Raw genomic sequence first — 18,504 nt, 5'->3', positions numbered from 1 at the left:
GGCGAAAGGCTGGGTGGCCTGGAAGGGACCACCCATCCTCTGCAGACCTGAGCGCGCTGTGGGTGCGCTGGGCGGGTGGGCCCAGCCTTGGAGCCCAGGGGCATGGGGACACGATATGAAGCTTCTGCAAGGATCATGGAGTTACAAGGACAGAAGGGGGGCATGGCCCTTACGTAAGTGGGGTTAACCCTCACTGTGACAGGGAAGCACTCTTGGGGATTTGGAAAGTCAGCTCGGGGGCTTTGCAGGGTAATCTGCTTTCTGGGGCCTCAGAAGATCGAGGCCACGGGGCTGGGCCCTCTCGCCCGCCCTCTCCCCTGTCCTCACCCCTCCCTGCCTCCTCCTGCCAGGAAGCGCCCGGACCCTCCGCTGACACGGTCTCCATCTCCACCTCACGCCAAAGCCAAGGGCATCTCCCCTGAACCTGGCCGCTCCCTCCTTCCCAAAGCCCGTCTTTCCCATTTCTTCTGGAACGCGGGTCTTTGCCCTGAACTTGCAATGCACCCCGAGGTCCCCACGGCAGGGCTTTCCGCTCTGCCCTCGAGGTTCCACACACACCCGCAGCTCCTGGACTGTCAGTCTCCCGCCTGCGCCTGGGCCCCACGCAGTCCCCAGTGCATCTGCACGCGGGTGACCCAGGCCCCAGGGTGGAGGGAGCCGGCAGCAGATGTGTGCAGGGATGGAGGGGCTAAGGCTGAGCCCGAGGGTCTCTGGCCTGAGGATGAGGATGAGCTGATGACAAAGAAGCAAGACAGAAGCAGAGAGAGACAGGACAGCGCTGGGCGGGGAGTGCGGAGGAGTGAGGGTGGAGGCATCACCATGACAAGTGCTCTGTGGAGTCACTGGGAAAGCAAACCCCTGCGACACTGTACCCTGCACGGGAGCTGTCCCTGTTACCCTGAACTCACAGATGCGCTGATGCACTCAGAGAGGTTAGGTCATTTGCTCTTAAGTGGCGGCGGCAGCTGGGGTGGAGGTGGGGACTTCACATGTGTCTCAGCCCCAACTCCGCTTTGCACCAGGACACTGTCCGGGCAGCAGCAGCGTCTGCTGGCGTCAGCGGGCAGGGGCAGCAGTGTGGCCGGGCCGTGCAGAAGGCGGGTGGGGGAGGGGAATGGGAAGAATGGGCTTGGCTTCGAGGAAGGAGACAGGGCTGAGGGGGTTTTCTTTTCCTCTGAGGTGACCCTGGTCGCAGAGGAAGGGGCTGAGTGGGGAAGGGCTTTGCCTCTCCTGCCCCAATGCCCAGTCATTTCCCATCCTTCAAGGCCTGTCTGGGGCTCACCTCCTCCAGGCTGTCCGCCCTGACTCCCCAGCCCACCTGCTCTCTCCTTCTAGAGAGACCTTGTCCAGGCCAGATCTTGCCCTCATGGGGAACCTCACTCCAAGTCAGCTCTCACTACTCGGTCCGGACAGAAGATTGCAGGGAACAGGTTTAGTCAGAGTTTCAGGGTAGCTGGGCATGAGGATCACAGGAAATCTGCTTTTTACCTTGCCTATGTTTCCCTATATTCTGTAGTGGGCCTGTATTACTTAGAATGGCAAAACAAAACAAAAAGAAACCCAGAAACAAAAACACAGTCCCATCTAAGTAAAAGACACCTTCAGCGTCTGACCTGCCTGTTCTTACACCGTTTATTTTGACCTCGCTGTGTTGACTCCTCCTGCCATTTGGATGCCGGAGAGCTCCGCTCTCAGCCTGGGCTCGGCTCTCTGGCAGGCCAGGCGGGGCCAGAGCCGGGCTCTGTGCGGGGGAGAGGACACCGAAGCCCAGCAGGGCCTGTGGCTTGGGGGGTCTCCGATCTGTGATCACCAGCTGCTGCTGGGGCAGACGCCAAAGGATTACTCAGCCCAAAGCCCCGAATTTGCTGACTAAGCTGCCAGAGGCCACCTTATCACTAATACAATTATTCCCCCAGGGGACAGGTCAGCCCCCCCACTGCGAGGCCTGGGGCGAATGGGGGTGGAGCGATGAGGGGTGCCTGCCATGAAGGCTGTAGACAACCTCCCTCTGGACCTGCAGGGCCATGGCAGGTCAAGTGCCTTCCCCACACTGTGCCACTAGGGGCCCGGCCTGGGGCCTGACCCAGGCGCTGGCAGAGGGAGGGAGGGGTGGCTCCCGCAGCCAGGCGGGCTGTGCTAACGCCAGGGTTCCCCTCCCAGCAGCTGCAGACTGCTTGACTGGGGCACGGTTTGTTCACAAGTTGGGGTCCTGGGAAAAGGTCTTCTGGCAGGATGTCTTTAAAAATGCTCCTCCCCCACCACATGACTTTACCATCCTTGAAGCTCTTAGTGAGTGGTAGACGCACAGTCTTTGGAGCTGGGGACCCAGCAAGTCCGCTCCAGGAAACTATCCCAGGAAAATGTAATCAATAGGGATGTTCTCTGCAGTAGTTTTAGTAAAACATCTATCTGCAGACAACTGGCTAAATTAGGTTCCATCCGTACAGTGGAATGCCGGCAGCCACCGCAAACGGTGGTGTTCCCGCCTTCGTTTACACGGAATATGCCCAGTATGTTTCAATTTCAAAGCCACCTACAAAACAGCCTGTATAGTTTGATTTCATGTGTCCCACGGGGAATTTCTAGCCAAAGATCATGGGACGTCTTTCTCTTTCGCAGGACCTAAATGAATCAGTGGTTTGTTTCTCTAGAGCAGGGAGTGGAAGGTTCAGGAGTCCTAGAGGCAGACATCAGTAGGGACGTTTCTCAACAAAGCCTCTTTCTTTTCTTTTCAAGATAACATTGAGAAATAATCAGATATTCCGCTGCACAGTTTTCCCAGCGCTTGGCTAGTAAAGTCTGTCCTCTTGAACCATTTTAAAGGCCTGGGCAGAACTGGAGGGGACACTGCCCTGTCCTAGGACAGGGAGACAAAAGGCAGCCTGTTCTGGGCACACCTGATCTGCTACACCTCGGGGTGACCCCCTTCCTGCTTTGTCCCCAAGATGAGTGGCAGAGACCCGAGCACTGAGCTCTGCAGCGCTGAGCAGTGCTGTCATAAATATGCCACTGCAGAAATTCTCGCTGCAAGCAGAAATTCCTGTTGCCTTTGAAGGCTTAAAACCAAACATGTATTACAATAAAATAAAGCTCTTTTCGTTTTTAAAAAAGAATGGCTAATTTGAAGTCGGTATTACCTATAATAATAACACTAAATACTCAGGAAGAAATCACGTGTTTATGACGCGAGTCTGAAGCGTCTCATGCTCCGTGCTCCTCTGGTCCCGGGGCAGGCCCTGCTGGCCGGCAGCTGCTCGGGCTGCGCCTGGCTGATCAGAGCAGCTGCAGCCGCAAGGGGTGCGCGGCTATTTGAAAACCAGTACAGAAGTATTTTAAAAGTTTAACAACAGGTACAACCATACCAGTGTGTAATAGCTGACTGACCCTTCTCGTCATAATATTTTTTATCTCCTAGAAATGAAACTACTGGACGCAGAGCTTTTCAATCTCAGCACGATTGACATCTGGGGCCAGTCAATTCTTGATTACGGGGGCTGTCTTGTGCATTTGCAGGATGTCTAGCAGCTTCCCTGGCCTCTGGCCGCTAGATGCCAGCTGTGACAACCCAATGTCTTCAGACATTGCCAAATGCGCCCTGGGGGGCAAAATCACGCTTGGCCTATGCTATGTTACACCCCGCTTCCTGTGAGGCAGGTCACTGAGTCTGTCTTCAGAGATGCAAGGAGCATTTCCCACGACACATGTCTGCCAGGAGCCTCAAAGGAGCCCCAGGTCCATCAGGCAGGTAATGTTGTCTGCAGTGTCATGTGTATGCAGATTCAGGAATTATCTGGAAGGATGCTTAGGGTCAACACAGGTTTTCTCTGAAGGAGAATTTTACTATTTTATTTTTTTCTTTATAGTTTTCTGTATTGCTTGAATGTTTAATATCGACCATGTATTATAATTATAATCAAGTTAAAATAAGGCTTTTCAAGTGTTTTTAAAAGAGACTGGTTAATCTGAAATAAATAAAAGCTATAAAATAATAGGGAATATTTATTAAGACATTGTTGTGTGCCAGAGACAGTTCTAAGTGTTTACAGGTATAAACTCACTTAATCCTCAAGACACTATCAGATAGATATTATCATTATTATCCTTGTCTCACAGATAAGACTGACATTACAGAGAGGTTTAGTGACTTGGCCAGTGTCACACAGCTAGTAAGTGACAGAGCTGTGACTCAAACCCAGGCAGATGTTATGATCTGCCCAAGGGTAAGGGATAAAACTATGGGAATATCCTTAAAAAACCAAAACCTTCACACATTTAATAAAGAAAATCTTCTCCAGACACATCTTATCTCTAGGTGGGTAGAAAGGAGAACGCAGGTATCCTGGGCTGTGGAAAGTCACTTTTGAACTGGCATTTCTGTTTCCATCTTTGCTACAAAATGCAGAATCTTTAACTAAAACTATAATATAATGATAATAAAATCTACAGAGATGAGCTAAAGGATCTCTCTGTAGGAAACTTTTTCTTTTTCTTTTTCTTTTTTTTTCTTTGAGACAGAGTCTCACTTTGTTGTCCAGGCTAGAGTGAGTGCCATGGCGTCAGCCTAGCTCACAGCAACCTCAAACTCCTGGGCTAAAGCAATCCTCCTGCCTCAGCCTCCCAAGTAGCTGGGACTACAGGCATGTGCCACCATGCCTGACTAATTTTTTTTTCTATATATATTAGTTGGCCAATTAATTTCTTTCTATTTATAGTAGAGACGGGGTCTCGCTCTTGCTCAGGCTGGTTTTGAACTCCTGACCTCGAGCAATCTGCCCACCTCGGCCTCCCAGAGTGCTAGGATTACAGGCGTGAGCCACCGTTCCTGGCCAGTAGGAAACTTTCTTGTTGTTTGCTTTGTTTTTCCCCCAAAAGCTGCCTTTGAGAAAATGTTTGCTTTTTTTTTTTTTAAGAGATGGGGTCTTGCTATGTTGCCCAGGCTGGAGTTCAGTGGCCTGATCATAGTTCACTGCAGCCTTGAACTCCTGGGCTGAACCCACAGTGTGAGATTCTGTCTCAAAACAAAAAAGCAAACAACACCCCAAACAAACAAACAAACCAAACACAATTAGAATATTTAAAGAATTGTTATTAATTTAGTTATAATAATGGAATTGTGATTCTGTTTAATGAAAAATAATCGTTATCAGCTAGGGACATACTCTGGAGTATGTACAAGAGAAATGATTGAATTTCTTGGATTTGCTTTTGAAGCTTGCAACAAAAGTTTCTTTTTTTAAAATAAATGAATGAAAGAAGAGGGCAGATGAACTGAGAACAATTCAGGCTGATAGTTGTTGATGTGGGTGATGGGTGCACGGATTTCATTGACCTATTATCTCTAATTTTCTCTAAATTACCTCTAATTTTATTTGTGATTGACATTTTACATAATAAAGAGTGTAAAATACACACAAGCGGACCACATGAAAAATGAAACAAGAAATGTGGTTGATGACTGGACACACTCTGCAGTCCAAATGTTTTCTTCTTTTCTCCTCCACTTGCGCCCCTCACCCTGATCTGTCCTCGCTGACCGTTGCATGAGCTGGGTCACCTGGGGCGAAGCTGGCCTGGCGCGGCCGGGCACAGCGCCCCCTCCCGGGCGCCGGCGGGGCAGCGAGAGACCCGGGCACAGCGCCCCCTCCCGGACGCCGGCGGGGCAGCGAGCGGCGCGGAGCTCCCGGCGCTCTCTCCGCGCGTCCGCACCTGAGGTGGGCGCGGAACGTCCTCGGCCGCCGTCACCACCCGGCTCCTCACCGTGCGGCGGGCTCAGAGGTCGCTCCTGAGACCGACGCCGTATCTTCGCTCTCCACACCGCGATCACCTCAGAAACCATTTTATTCCTTCACTTGTGCCGTCGTGCCTCAGCCCTGAGAGACCAGGAGTCTCGTCCATCTTGTTGAAGGCCCTGACGCGCAGGCGCCGCAACTGTCAGTGGCGCGGCCGTCAGGCTCCGGGCGCAGCCTGGGCCCAGCGCGGCGGCGGTGGCTTCGCGCCTGCGCCCTGCGGCCCGGCCCGCGCGCCCAGGCGCTCTACCGTAGCGGGTTAAACGGTGCCTTGCGGTCGGAACGCGCCAGTTCAGAGCTTCTCCGGGAAGCGAAGAGCTGCTGACACCCGGTAGACAGAGAATGCGTTCCAGTGAGAAGGGGCTCTTCGGGCCGAGCCCGCCCCGGCCCGCAGCGCCCGCTCGGGCGGACCCGCGTCCCGGCCCCGGCTCCCGCGCGCGCCCGCCCGCGCCCCAGAGGCAGCGCTGGTGCGGGACGGAGGTGTTGACGGTGTGCGGAGAGAAGGGGCTGGCGAGCGTGGGTCCACTGATCTAGGTGACCGCTCAGGTCCTCGCCCGGATCTGATATATGGTACCGATATTCATAAAATCATTCATACTAGTAGTTTGATCCGCTCGCAGTACCCAGAGAGGCCACAAGGAGGCGGTGTTACTCCAAGGAAAGTTTTGCCTATTGCGTGGACTGTTTCATTCCCCAAATCCTAACGCAAGAGATTTGGGAATTTTTTCTTTGAAATAACAGGAAAGAAAACACTTTGCTAGTACTCACTCGCAACTCCAGGCAGCGCATTTGAGCTGTTACTCTTGAATCCTGGCAAAGTTACCTGTAGCGCTCAGTGCACAGCTTTGTGTTTTTCTACCAAACTGCCGAACAGGAGCCGTGCGGTAGTCAGGAGCCCACTGTCTAAGCTGTGGCGAGATCCCCGCCCCACAAGAGCATCTCTTGTTCTGTTCTGATAACTGCTTCCTGGGTGCTAGAGCACCTCGCATGCCATACACATCCAGAAAATAGATGCTGAACGGAGTGGATGCCGGGTTTGTTGGATTGAATCGTGTGCCTTGGCATTACTCCCACGTCCCCACAGGACTGTTGGGATGCTTGGTCACAGTGGCTGCAGACAGTTTGGGGTTAGAATTTGGTTTTTCTGTATTCTAGAGGTCATTGCCTCATGGACCAGATGATTAGGATTTGGGGAGCAATGAGCAGGAAGGATGTTCACTGAACCAAGCCTGGGAGCAATTGTTAGGTTACGCCTGGCAAACCTGCCTCTTAGGAGGGTCTGTCCACACAAGGATGAGATTCTGTGGTGCGGCTTGGTCAGGACTCTTTGTCATGTTACACTTTATTGGTAAGAAAAGAAAGTCTGAAAGCAACGGGAGTCGGCAAACACAGCTAGGTCGGAAAGGACGCGTGTCACTCAGCACATGCTAAGAACAGGGGTAGAACACAGTGGCGGAGCCTGGGGTGTTGATGTCTGGTGGCCCTGAGAAGCAGGGGCTGCAAAGGTGCTTGGCGGAGGTGGAACAGAAGGTGAGGCCTGGAGCACTGGGAAGAGGGTCTGAGTGGTGACCAAGAGCAGGTACCCTGAGCCTGAGGGCCAGACCTGCCTGCTGTTCCCCCACGGCGTGGTCACCACCAGTATAAATGAACTGAACATTCCTGAATCTGGGCTGCACTAACCTGTCAGGGACTGCTCATGCAGGAGCCCTGGTGACCAGTATGCATGGGCCTGGCGGGTCATGGCTGGCTGCTCACTACCGTGGTTACTTCCCTGGCCCTTGCTGCAGACAAGGAAGGTGCAGACCCTCCTGAGTGGGTGTCTGGAGGTCAAGCAATGTTGCTCACACTTGAGTAAAATTCAGATAACTTTTTTTTTTTTTTCCGAGACAGGGTCTCATTCTGTCACCCTGGCTAGAGTGCAGGGGTGTCATCATAGCTCACTCACTGCAACCTTAAACTCCTGGGCTTGAGTAATCCACCTGCCTCAGTCTCCCGAGTAGCTGGGACTACAGGTGCCCAATACCACACCCAGCTAATTTTTCTATATTTTGCAGAGATGGGGTCTCGCTCTTAGGCAGGCTGATCTTGAACTCCTGACCTTAAGCAATCCTCCCATCTTGGCCTCCCAAAGTGCTAGGATTACAGGTGTGAACTGTCGCACCCGGCCCATATAAGCTTTAAAGGAAAATAATTATTTAACTGCTCTCCAATGTTGAATTAAATAATTTAATGTTAATGATAATATTACAAATATAAAACTAAGAAAGATTATAACTCTTATATAACTACATAATCAAAACAAAATTGCTAATAAAATAATAGCACAACTTCAAAACAAACAGAATGAAAGCTGACAACATTGAAAAGATAGATCATGTTTTGCTGGAACTCAATTGCTCCTCACGACATGAATATACGAACTAAGTGTATGGTGCAAGTTCCTTTGCATTTGGTAGGTAATGACAGTGAACTCACCACTCTGCCCATGCCACTGCATTCTTTTCATATTAGGTCAGCTCTGGACAATTAAAAAAATGCTATCTGATTCTGGTGCTGGAATTAATGGTGGTGCTGGGCTATCAGGTAGTCAACTAGATGGCGGAGTTCATACCTATTATGAAAAGATTATTATTAAAGTAAAAACAAAAAAATTCTCATTGAAAACTTGAGGCTCTTGAAAAACACTGTTTTATTATATTAAATCCTCTCTCCAGGATGAATCCCCTGGCATGGAATTATTAAGTGAAAGGATGTGAAGAGCTTCACAACTCTTGCTACATTGTGGTAAGTGGACGTCCATAAATCCATTTTCATTGCAATGGTAGTTCTCAGCTGGCCTCCAGCTCTAACCAATGCTCTAACCCAGGAAACGGGATTGGGGCACAAAGCAGGTGCATGAACCCACAGCTGGGTTCAGGCTTCTGGCCTCAGTAAAATCCTTTTGCCCCTAATCTCAGAGTGAACCCCAGGTTTCTCCCTGGCTCCAGCACACTCTGTGTACACTCTGGTCCCTGCCCCTCATGCAGATGTCGAGCTGGCTGACTTGTCCCCTTGCCCCTAACCGTCATATTTAAAATTGCAACTCCTACCTCGTCTCCACCACTCCATATCCATCTTCTCTGCTTTGCTTTTCTTTGTCACACATTGTCACACCTGACAAACCATGTCTGTTTCACTCATTTGTGTCTTAATTTTGTCCCCCTCATTAGAATGCAGGCTCCCTGAAGTCCTATGCCATCTGGTTTACTGCTATATATGCAGTGCCCAGCCCAGTGCCAGCACAGACTAGGTGCTCAGTACATACTTGCTGAATGAATGAATGAGTGAGTGAGTAAATGATTGTCACAACTTGGGAGGCATCAAGGCAGTTGGTAGAAAGTGAATCCCAAGGGAGATTGCCTGGGTTCTTGGGCAGATGGAACTCAGGGGTCAGGAGCAGGCTGAGGGGTGTTAGTTCTCTTCCCTTGAAGCTGGCAGGCCTGTGATTGGCTTGGGCCAGGACAGTGGCAGAAGGGGCAGAAGTTTGCACGTGTAAGCCCAGGCCTCAGGAGATCTGGCAGCTCTCACTCCCCTCCTCGGCCTGCTCTTCTCCAGCCAGCTGCCACGTGGAGAGAAGCCGAAGCTTAGGCCACATGGAGAGCGAGCAGCAAGGAACACGCCCACAGTGAGACCCGGGGCTGTACGCACAGGGCCCTGGGGACGCCGTTCCAGCCGTCTCAGCCGGGGCATCGCGCCTGTGATGAGCAAGCCATCTTGGACGGCCCAGCCCTGCCGGGCAGCATGTGGAGAAGACACGAGCTGTCTCCAGTGCTCCCTGACCGAGCTCCTGACCTGAGAATCATGGGAAATAACAAAATAGTTGTTGTTTGAGCCGTTATGTTTTGGGGGTATTCTGTGAGGCAGCAATCGGTAACACGAACAGGCGTTCCCCACGCGTGTCCCGTGGTGTGAGGGTCCCTGGCCCTGAGCCCATGAGCCACAGGCGGAGAGGAGGGCAGGAGCCCGGCTGTGGCGCCGCCGGGGCTTGGGTGGAGGGGGCCGGCGCTCTGCTGTGGGGGAGAGCTCCGAGGCTGGCGCTGGCTTCAAGTTCAAGCTGATTTGATTGTTTGGGTCCCTCTGCTTTCACCCCTCCCTCCCTGACCAGCATCTAAAAAGGATTGACCCTGGGCTTAAAAGAATAGATTTTTGGAATCCGCATGTCAAAGCAGGACATGGCAGTAGAGGTGGCTCCTCGAGGCATCTTCCTGGAGGCAACAGCGTGTGTGTCGCAGCAGAGTGCTGCCCTGCGCCCTCCGCCCCACGTACCTGGAGCGGGGGAGCCTCGGTGTGGCCACAGCAGTCGCAGCACCGTCTGCTGTGATGGACGCCACGCAGGAGGAAGGAAGGAGGAAGTTTTGGCTTATTTGGTTCCAAAGGGAGTTTAAACGTGGGTTTGTGTGATTCTTTGGGAGAGGCAGAGGAACAAGCACAAGCTTGGGAACTAGACAGACGGGCTCCGACTCCTCAGCCACTTACAACCTGTGTGATTACAAGTCAGTTTCCTGATCTGGCTGGGACTGGGCTTTCCCAGCCGTAAAGTGGGGAGCACAGTAGCCACCTGTCCAGGTGGTTATGAGAACTATAGGCAAGGTAGGTGATGTTGCACGGAGTGGGCGATGTAAGTGCAAGTTCCCAACCGTCTGGTCAGAAATAAAATTTGTGTATCGTCACCCACCCCAGCTATCAGAAAATGGAGCGCTGAACACGATGTCCGTTTACAGGCTGTTCATTTCAGAAGCCTGCTGGGTGTACTCCATCTGACCCAATGGGGGGGCGTCTCCATATCTATAAATGTTTTGGGTTGCACAGTATTTTGTAACATCCATGAAACTTATGTATTTCCAGTGCCCAAACACTGCTTGGCACATAGTATGTGTTCAGTGAATATTTGTTGACTAAAGAGAGGATGTACGACTTAAACCGTTTTAAGGGGTGGTTCCCCCGTGAGCCAGAGATGAGCAGACACTGGTGTTTGAACTCCCGTTGCTCCTGTGTAGAGGCTTGTGCTTGCTAAGGGTGCAGAACCTGGACAGCCTTGCTTGTCTCACTCACATCCTTCCTGTCTCCCTTCTTTGCTAACAGAACCCCAACTGTGCCCTGCACAGCCGTGTGTCCGGCACCTAGTCACAGATCCGGATTGGCCAAAGCTAACCAGGACAGTCCTTTCTGTTTTCCAGCTTCCTTTGCAGCTATGAATGGCCAAAGTGGGTTCTGTGGAAGTATACTGGACACAGGAAGGGGCCTTGGGGGTGTATTTGCTTTCTTGGTAAATGGAGAAAAATGCAGCTGTAAATGGCCTTCCCACTTTCTTCCCTGAAGATGGATGTGATAGCTGGAGCAGGAGAAGCTGTCGTGCCACCAAGAGGAAGAGCCACGAGAACCGCAGAGAAAGTGGTCCTGAAACCATTGAGCTGCTGACCCCATGCCCATAGCTGTCTTCCTCCATCTTGCTGCAAAACTAAAACAAATTCCTGAGTCAGTGGAGTCAGGTTTTCTTTCATGTGGGCCAAATGAATACCTAAATGGTACACAGACTATCTGGTTAAAAAAATTAAATCACACGAGCACAAAGGCTTAAAACCACTTCAGAATCGGTATGTTTCATTGATGAATGGGGTGAAGTGGTAGATTAAGACCTAGAATCTATTTTTTTTTTCTGGCACAGAGTCTCACTCTGTCCCCCTGGCTAGAGTGCAGTGGTGTCATCACAGCTCACTACAGCCTCAAACTCCTGGGCTCAAGTGATCCTCCTGCTTCAGCCACCTGAGTAGTTGGGACTACAGGTGTGCACCACCACACCTGGCTAATTTTCTTCTATTTTTGGTAGAGATGGGTTCTGACTTTTGCTCAGGCTGGTCTCAAACTCCTGACCTCAAGTGATACTCCCATCTTGGCCTCCCAGAGTGTTAGGATTACAGGCGTGAGCCACCTCACCTGGCCAAGAACTAGAATCTAGACTTTATATTAGTAGAATACTGCTTTATAAAGACACTTAGAGGTCATTTGCTCATCTTCACGGTAAATACGGAAAACCTGCAATATTCTTAAAGGATCAAATGCCTCACTTTTCAAAGTGTGGTCCTGTTACCAGCAGCATCAGCATCACCTAAGAGCTTTTTAGAAATCGGGCCACACCCCAGACCTTCTGAGTCAGAGTCTGAAGTTTAACAAGATCCCCAGGTGAGTTATGTGCACATTGTAAACTCAGACGCTCTTCTCAGTGGTTCAGCCTAGGCTAGAATTCCCTTGGAGAGGTTTTAAAATAACAGCGTCTGGTTCCCACCCTCAACCAACTGAAGATCGAAATATTTGAGAACAGGGACCCAACATGCCCTCTTTTTTTTTTTTAAAGTTCCAGTTAATTTCATTAGACAATGAGGGATAAAGGAACTTAAGCCAGACTCTGTCACTTTAATAGCTGTGTCCTTGGTCATGTTACTTGTTCTCTCTGAGCCTCAATTTATTTGTCCATCAAATGGCCACAAAAGAGAGCTTGCTTCCCACGAGGAGTTGTGCAGATGAAAATGGAATGATGTAGACACAGGCACAGAGCAGAGCAGCTGCTCGACAAATTAGGGTTTCCCAGCCCTGATGGGGTCAGGGCCCGGAGCAGGGAGCACATGAGGATCCCCGGGGAGCGGCGCCGCCTCTGGAGGGCAAATGAGCTCCCCAGGCCATTCTCAGTAGGCAAATTTGAAAAATGTGGCAAGAAATGTTAGTTCTCCTTCTCCCTATCCCTTTTTTGGAATTTATTCCCATCTCTCATAACTTATTTTAGAAAATTTCAAACCTCAGAGAAGTAAAAAATAGTATAATGCACACCACATACCTTATTTGTGCGTTCCCTGTCTCTCTCCCCAGACACGCGCGCACACACACACGCACGTGCCTTTACTGACAGCTGGGAACGTAAGCAGCAGATGCCACAACCTTCATCACTAAATGCTGCAGCACCTGCCCCTGCTCAACCACACGCCGTCCGCCACCAGCACATCTAAGGAGTGCTCCATGGCTTCGATCATGTCACCTTAAACACAATCCATATTCAATTTTCCCTCTTCCCAGATGCTCCTGATCACTTTTTTGAGGGTCTCACTGTGTCTTTTCCCACGGTTACTGGGCACATGTCAGTTTGAACCGTCTGACTCCCTGTCCCTTCCCTCCCCTGATCTGCTGGGGTTTCCAAGTTCTTGTCATTTGTTCCTGACAGTCCTTGAAATGTCTGGTTGAAGACAGTCCCCCTCCAGATCTGTCCCCATCCTGGTCACCATCCCAGTTGCCCTTCTACCAGTGGTTCTTTCTTGGTGTCATCGAACCTGCACGATGGGTGGTTCCTGGCACAGACTCTGGGGGTCTGACGCCGGCAGAGTGGGCTCGTTGCCTCCCTCTGGTGGTGGCCACACACCTTCGCATGCAGCCTGAGATCCTGTCAGGCACACTGAGCTCCTTAACTAAGCAGCACTGGACTTTTTCTCCAGTCCTCGTACAGTTGGTGCCTGTTGGTTGGAATTGATGGAGAAAGACATTGGAACGAATACAGGCTGAGACCATGTAACATGCGAGGCCCCAGGGAGGTGGAGATGGGCAAGACACAAGCCTTGGCCCCCAGGGGAAGCTGACTGGATTCTAGTGCCACCAATATTGCTGGGGCATGAAATCTATCAGTCTTTTTTTTTTTTTTTTTATTTCAGCATATTATGGGGGTACAAATTTTAAGGTTTCAAAAAATGCCCTTTCCCCCCTTTCCCCACAAGTCTGAGTTTCCAGAGTGACCATCCCCCAGATGGTGCACATCTCACTCATTATGTATGTATACACCCCCTCCCCTCTCCCTCCCCCCTGCCCAATACCCTATTACTGTAGTACTTATGTGTCCACTTAGGTGCTGCTCAGTTAATACCAGTTTGCTGGTGAGTAAATGTGGTGCTTGTCTTTCCATTCTTGGGATACTTCACTTAGTAGAATGGGTTCCAGCTCTAACCAGGAAAATATGAGATGTGCTATATCACCATTGTTTCTTAGAGCTGAATAGTACTCCATGGTATACATATACCACATTTTATTAATCCATTCTTGGATTGATGGGCACTTGGGCTGTTTCCACAGCCTTGCAATTATGAATTGTGCTGCTATAAACATTCGAGTGCAGGTGTCTTTTTTGTAGACTGTCATTGGATCTTTTGGGTAGATGCCCAATAATGGCATTGCTGGATCATATGGTAGATCCACTTGTATCACTTTAAGGTATCTCCATATTGCTTTCCACAGAGGTTGAACTAGTTTGTAGTCCAACCAGCAGTGTAGGAGTGTTCCTCTCTCTCCGCATCCACGCCAGCATTTATTATTTGGAAACTTTTTGATAAAGGCCATTCTCACTGGAGTTAAGTGATATCTCATTGTGGTTTTGATTTGCATTTCCCTGATGATTAGAGATGTTGAGCATTTTTGCATATGTTTGTTGGCCATTCTTCTGTCTTCTTTAGAAAAGTTTCTGTTCAGGACCTTTGCACACTTTTTAATAGGGTTATATGATTTTTTCTTGTTGATTTCCATGAGTTCTAAGTGTATTCTAGTTATCAGCCCCTTATAACATACGTAGGATGGAAAAATTTTCTCCCATTCTGTAGGTTGTTTGTTTACTTTCCTGACTGTTTCTTTGGCTGTGCAGAAGCTTTTTAGTTTGATCATGTCCCATTTATTTATTTTTGTTACTGCTGTGATGGCTTTGGGGACTTCTTCATAAACTCCTTGCCTAGGCCAATGTCTAGGACAGTGTTTCCAACATTTTCCTCTAGAATTCTAATAGTTTCATACCTTAGGTTTAAGTCTGTTATCCAGCGTGAGTTGATTTTTGTGAGAAGTGAAAGGTGTGGGTCCTGCTTTAGCCTTCTACAAGTGGCTATCCAGTTTTCCCAGCACCATTTATTGAAAAGGGATTCTTTTCCCCAGCGTATGTTTTTGTCTGCTTTGTCAAAGATTAGATGGCTATATGAGGATGGTTTTATATCAGGATTCTCAGACATGTTCCACTGGTCAATATTCCTATTTTTGTGCCAATACCAGATTGTTATAATTACTACAGCTTTGTAGTATAGTTTGATATCTGGCATATTAATACCTGCCATTTTGTTTTTGTTGCCTAGAATTGCTTTTGATTTTTGGGGTCTTCTTTGGCTCCATACGAAGCATAAAATTATTTTTTCTATATCTGTGAAGAATGCTGATGGGATTTTAATAGGTATTGCATTGAATCTGTAGATCAGTTTGGGTAGTATAGACATTTAATGATATTGAGTCTGCCGATCCGTGAGCATGGTATGGATTTCCATCTGTTTACATCCTCTGCTATTTCCTTCCTCAGTGTTTCATAGTTCTCCCTGTAGAGGTCTTTTACCTCCTTGGTTAAGTATATTCCTAGGTACTTTAATTTCTTTGTTGCTATTGTGAAGGGAATTGAGTCTTTGATTTGGTTCTCAATTTGATTGTTGTTGGCGTATATGAATGCCTCTGATTTCTGTGTATTGATTGTGTATCCTGAGACTTTACTAAATTCATTAATCAGTTCCAGGAGTTTCTTGGTTGAATCTTTGGGGTTTTCTAAATATAATATCATATCATCAGCGAACAGTGAAAGTTTGATCTCTTCTGCCCCTATTTAGATACCTTTAATTCCACTTTCCTGTCTGATTGCTGTAGCCAGGACTTCCAGCACTATGTTGAATAGAAGTGGAGATAGTGGGCAGCCTTGTCTGGCTCCAGTTCTATGTGGGAATGCTTTCAATTTTTCCCCATTCAGTATGATGTTGGCTATAGGTCTGTCATATATGGCTTGTATCATTTTTAGGTATGTTCCTTCTATGCCTATTTTATTAAGTGTTTGTATCATGAAAGGGTGTTGAATTTTGTCAAAAGCTTTTTCTGCATCTATTGAAAGAATCATGTGGTCATTGTTTTTGCTTCTGCTTATGTGGTGAATTGCATTTGTAGATTTATGTATGTTGAACCATCCCTGCATCCCTGGGATGAAGCCCACTTGGTCGGGATGGATTATTTTTTTGATAAGCATCTGGATTCGGTTAGCTAAGATTTTGTTGAAGATTTTTGCATCTATATTCATTAGGGATATTGGTCTGTAGTTTTCTCTTTTTGTTGCATCCTTTCCTGGTTTTGGTATCAGAGTAATATTTGCTTCATAAAAGGTGTCAGGGAGGTTTCTGTTCTTCTCGATGTTATGGAATAGTTTCTGCAAGATAGGTACTAGTTCTTCTATGTAAATGTGGTAAAATTCGGGTGTGAAACCATCTGGACCGGGACTTTTCTTTTTAGGGAGATTTTTTTTTTTTTTTTTTTTTTTTTTTGAGACAGAGTCTCGCTTTGTTGCCTAGGCTAGAGTGAGTGCCGTGGCGTCAGCCTAGCTCACAGCAACCTCAAACTCCTGGGCTCAAGCGATCCTTCTGTCTCAGCCTCCCATGTAGCTGGGACTACAGGCATGAGCCACCATGCCCGGCTAATTTTTTCTATATATATTAGTTGGCCAATTAGTTTCTTTCTATTTATAGTAGAGACGGGGTCTCGCTCTTACTCAGGCTGGTTTCGAACTCCCGACCTCGAGCAATCCGCCCGCCTCGGCCTCCCAGAGAGCTAGGATTACAGGCGTGAGCCACCGTGCCCGGCCTTAGGGAGATTTTTAATTGCTGTTTCTATTTCAGCTCTTGAGATTGGTCTGTTCAGGAAGTCTATTTCTTCCTGGCTGAGCCTAGGGAGGCTGTGTGTTTCTAGAAATTTGTCCATTTCCTCCACATTTTCCAGTTCGTGTGCATAAAGATTTTTGTAGTATTCATAAATCATATCTTATATCTTCTTGGGATCAGTTGTGATATCTCCTTTTTTGTTCCTGATGGAGCTTATTACAGATTTCTCTTTTCTGCTTTTCGTTAGCCTAGCCAATGGCATGTCAATTTTGTTTATTTTTTCAAAGAATCAACTTTTTGTTTTATTAATCTCCTGAATAGCTTCCCTGTTTTCAATTTCATTTAGTTCTGATTTGATCTTGTTGATTTCATTTCTTCTGCTGGGTTTGGGGTTGGTCTGTTCTTCTTTATCCAGCTCTTTGAGCTGTTTCATTAGATTGTCTATTTGTGATCTTTTTGACTTTTGTTTATAGGCATTTATGGAGATAAACTTTCCTCTCAGAACTGCTTTAGCTGTGTCCCAGAGGAGTTGAAAACTTGTCTCTCCATTGTCATTTTGTTCATAGAATTTTTTTTATTTCCATCTTGATTTCTTCATTTATGAAGTAATCATTTAGTAGGAGGTTGTTTAATTTCCACGTTTTTGTGTAGAGATGTGAGTTTCTGTTAGGGTTGATTTCTACTTTTATTCCATTGTGATCTGAGAGGATACAGGGTATGATATCTATTTTTTTAAATTTCTTGAGGCTTACTTTGTGTCCTAGGATATGGTCAGTCTTAGAGAATGTCCCGTGAGCTGATGAGAAGAACGTATATTCAGTGAATTTTGGGTAGAATGTCCTGTAAATGTCAGTCAGACCCAAGTGTTCTAGAGTTTTGTTTAAGTCTATTATTTCTTTGTTAATTTTCTGTTTGGAGGATCTGTCTTGTGCTGTCAGTGGGGTGTTGAAATCTCCGGTGATTATGGAGTTGCTATTAATCCATTTGCTTAGCTCCAGTAAGGTTTGCTTTATGAAACTGGGTGCACCTAAGTTGGGTGCATATATATTTAAAATTGTTATCTCTTCTTGTTGAACTGTGCCCTTCACCATTATATAATGACCCTCTTTGTCTTTCACTACTTTTGTTGGTTTAAAAACTAAATCATCTGAAATTAGAACTGCCACGCCAGCCTTCCTTTGGTTTCCACTTGCTTGAAATACTGATCTCTACCCTTTTACTTTTAGTCTATATGCATCCTTGCAGGTTAGATGTGTTTCCTGAAGACAGCATATACTTGGTCTGTATTTTCTTATTCATTCAGCCAGCCTATGTCTCTTGAGTGGAGAGTTAAGCCATTCACATTTATTGAGAGAACTGATAGGTAAGGTAGATTACTGTTCATTCTGTTGGGTTGGATATTGTTGCTTTGATTTCTCTTTTGAGCTATGGTAATATCTGGCCTTTAATCTTTGGGTTTTGGTTGTTTTTATATTTGTGAGTTTTTATTATGGTGTTCTGTGTGTAACACTGTTTTGAGTACTTCTTGTAGGGCTGGTCTTGTATAGTGAATTCTCTGAGACTCTGCTTATCTGAGAATGTCTTAATTTCTCCTTCATATATAAAGCTTAGTTTTGTAAGGTACACGATTCTAGGCTGGAGGTTATTTTGTTTCAAAAGAGTGAGAGTGGGTCCCCATTCCCTCCTTGCTTGTATTGTTTCAGTTGAGAAATCTGGCGTTATTCAGATCAGTTTTCCTTTGTATGTAACTTGCTTCTTTCGCCTTACAGCTTGTAGGAGGGTCTCTTTTGTTGATATTTTGGTCAGTCTGATGACTACATGGCGTGGTGTTTTCCTGTTTCCATTGTATCTCCCAGGAGTCCTTTTGGTCTCTTGTATTTCTAATTCTAGGTTACTGGTTAGATCTGGGAAGTTTTCCTCAATTATTTCTTCAAAAAGCTTTTTTAACCCTTGGGTTTTTTTTTTCCTCCTCCTCCAGAATCCAATGG

At 47.6% G+C, this 18,504-nt stretch overlaps 1 long non-coding RNA gene across 1 annotated transcript; it reads left to right on the top strand.

Moving 5' to 3' along the window:
* The first annotated feature begins 5,501 nt into the window (after positions 1-5,501).
* LOC105873400 (uncharacterized) lies at positions 5,502-11,408 on the top strand. Its single transcript, XR_012919798.1, has 3 exons — positions 5,502-6,275; positions 8,501-8,570; positions 11,145-11,408. It is a non-coding gene; the product is annotated as an uncharacterized LOC105873400 (long non-coding RNA).
* Positions 11,409-18,504: the final 7,096 nt, after the last annotated feature.

The sequence above is a fragment of the Microcebus murinus genome, chromosome 6 (assembly GCF_040939455.1).
Source record: "Microcebus murinus isolate Inina chromosome 6, M.murinus_Inina_mat1.0, whole genome shotgun sequence".
NCBI lineage: Eukaryota > Metazoa > Chordata > Mammalia > Primates > Cheirogaleidae > Microcebus > Microcebus murinus.
The sequence above is the reverse complement of the archived record's forward strand: the minus strand, read 5'-3'. Positions and strand labels throughout refer to the sequence as shown.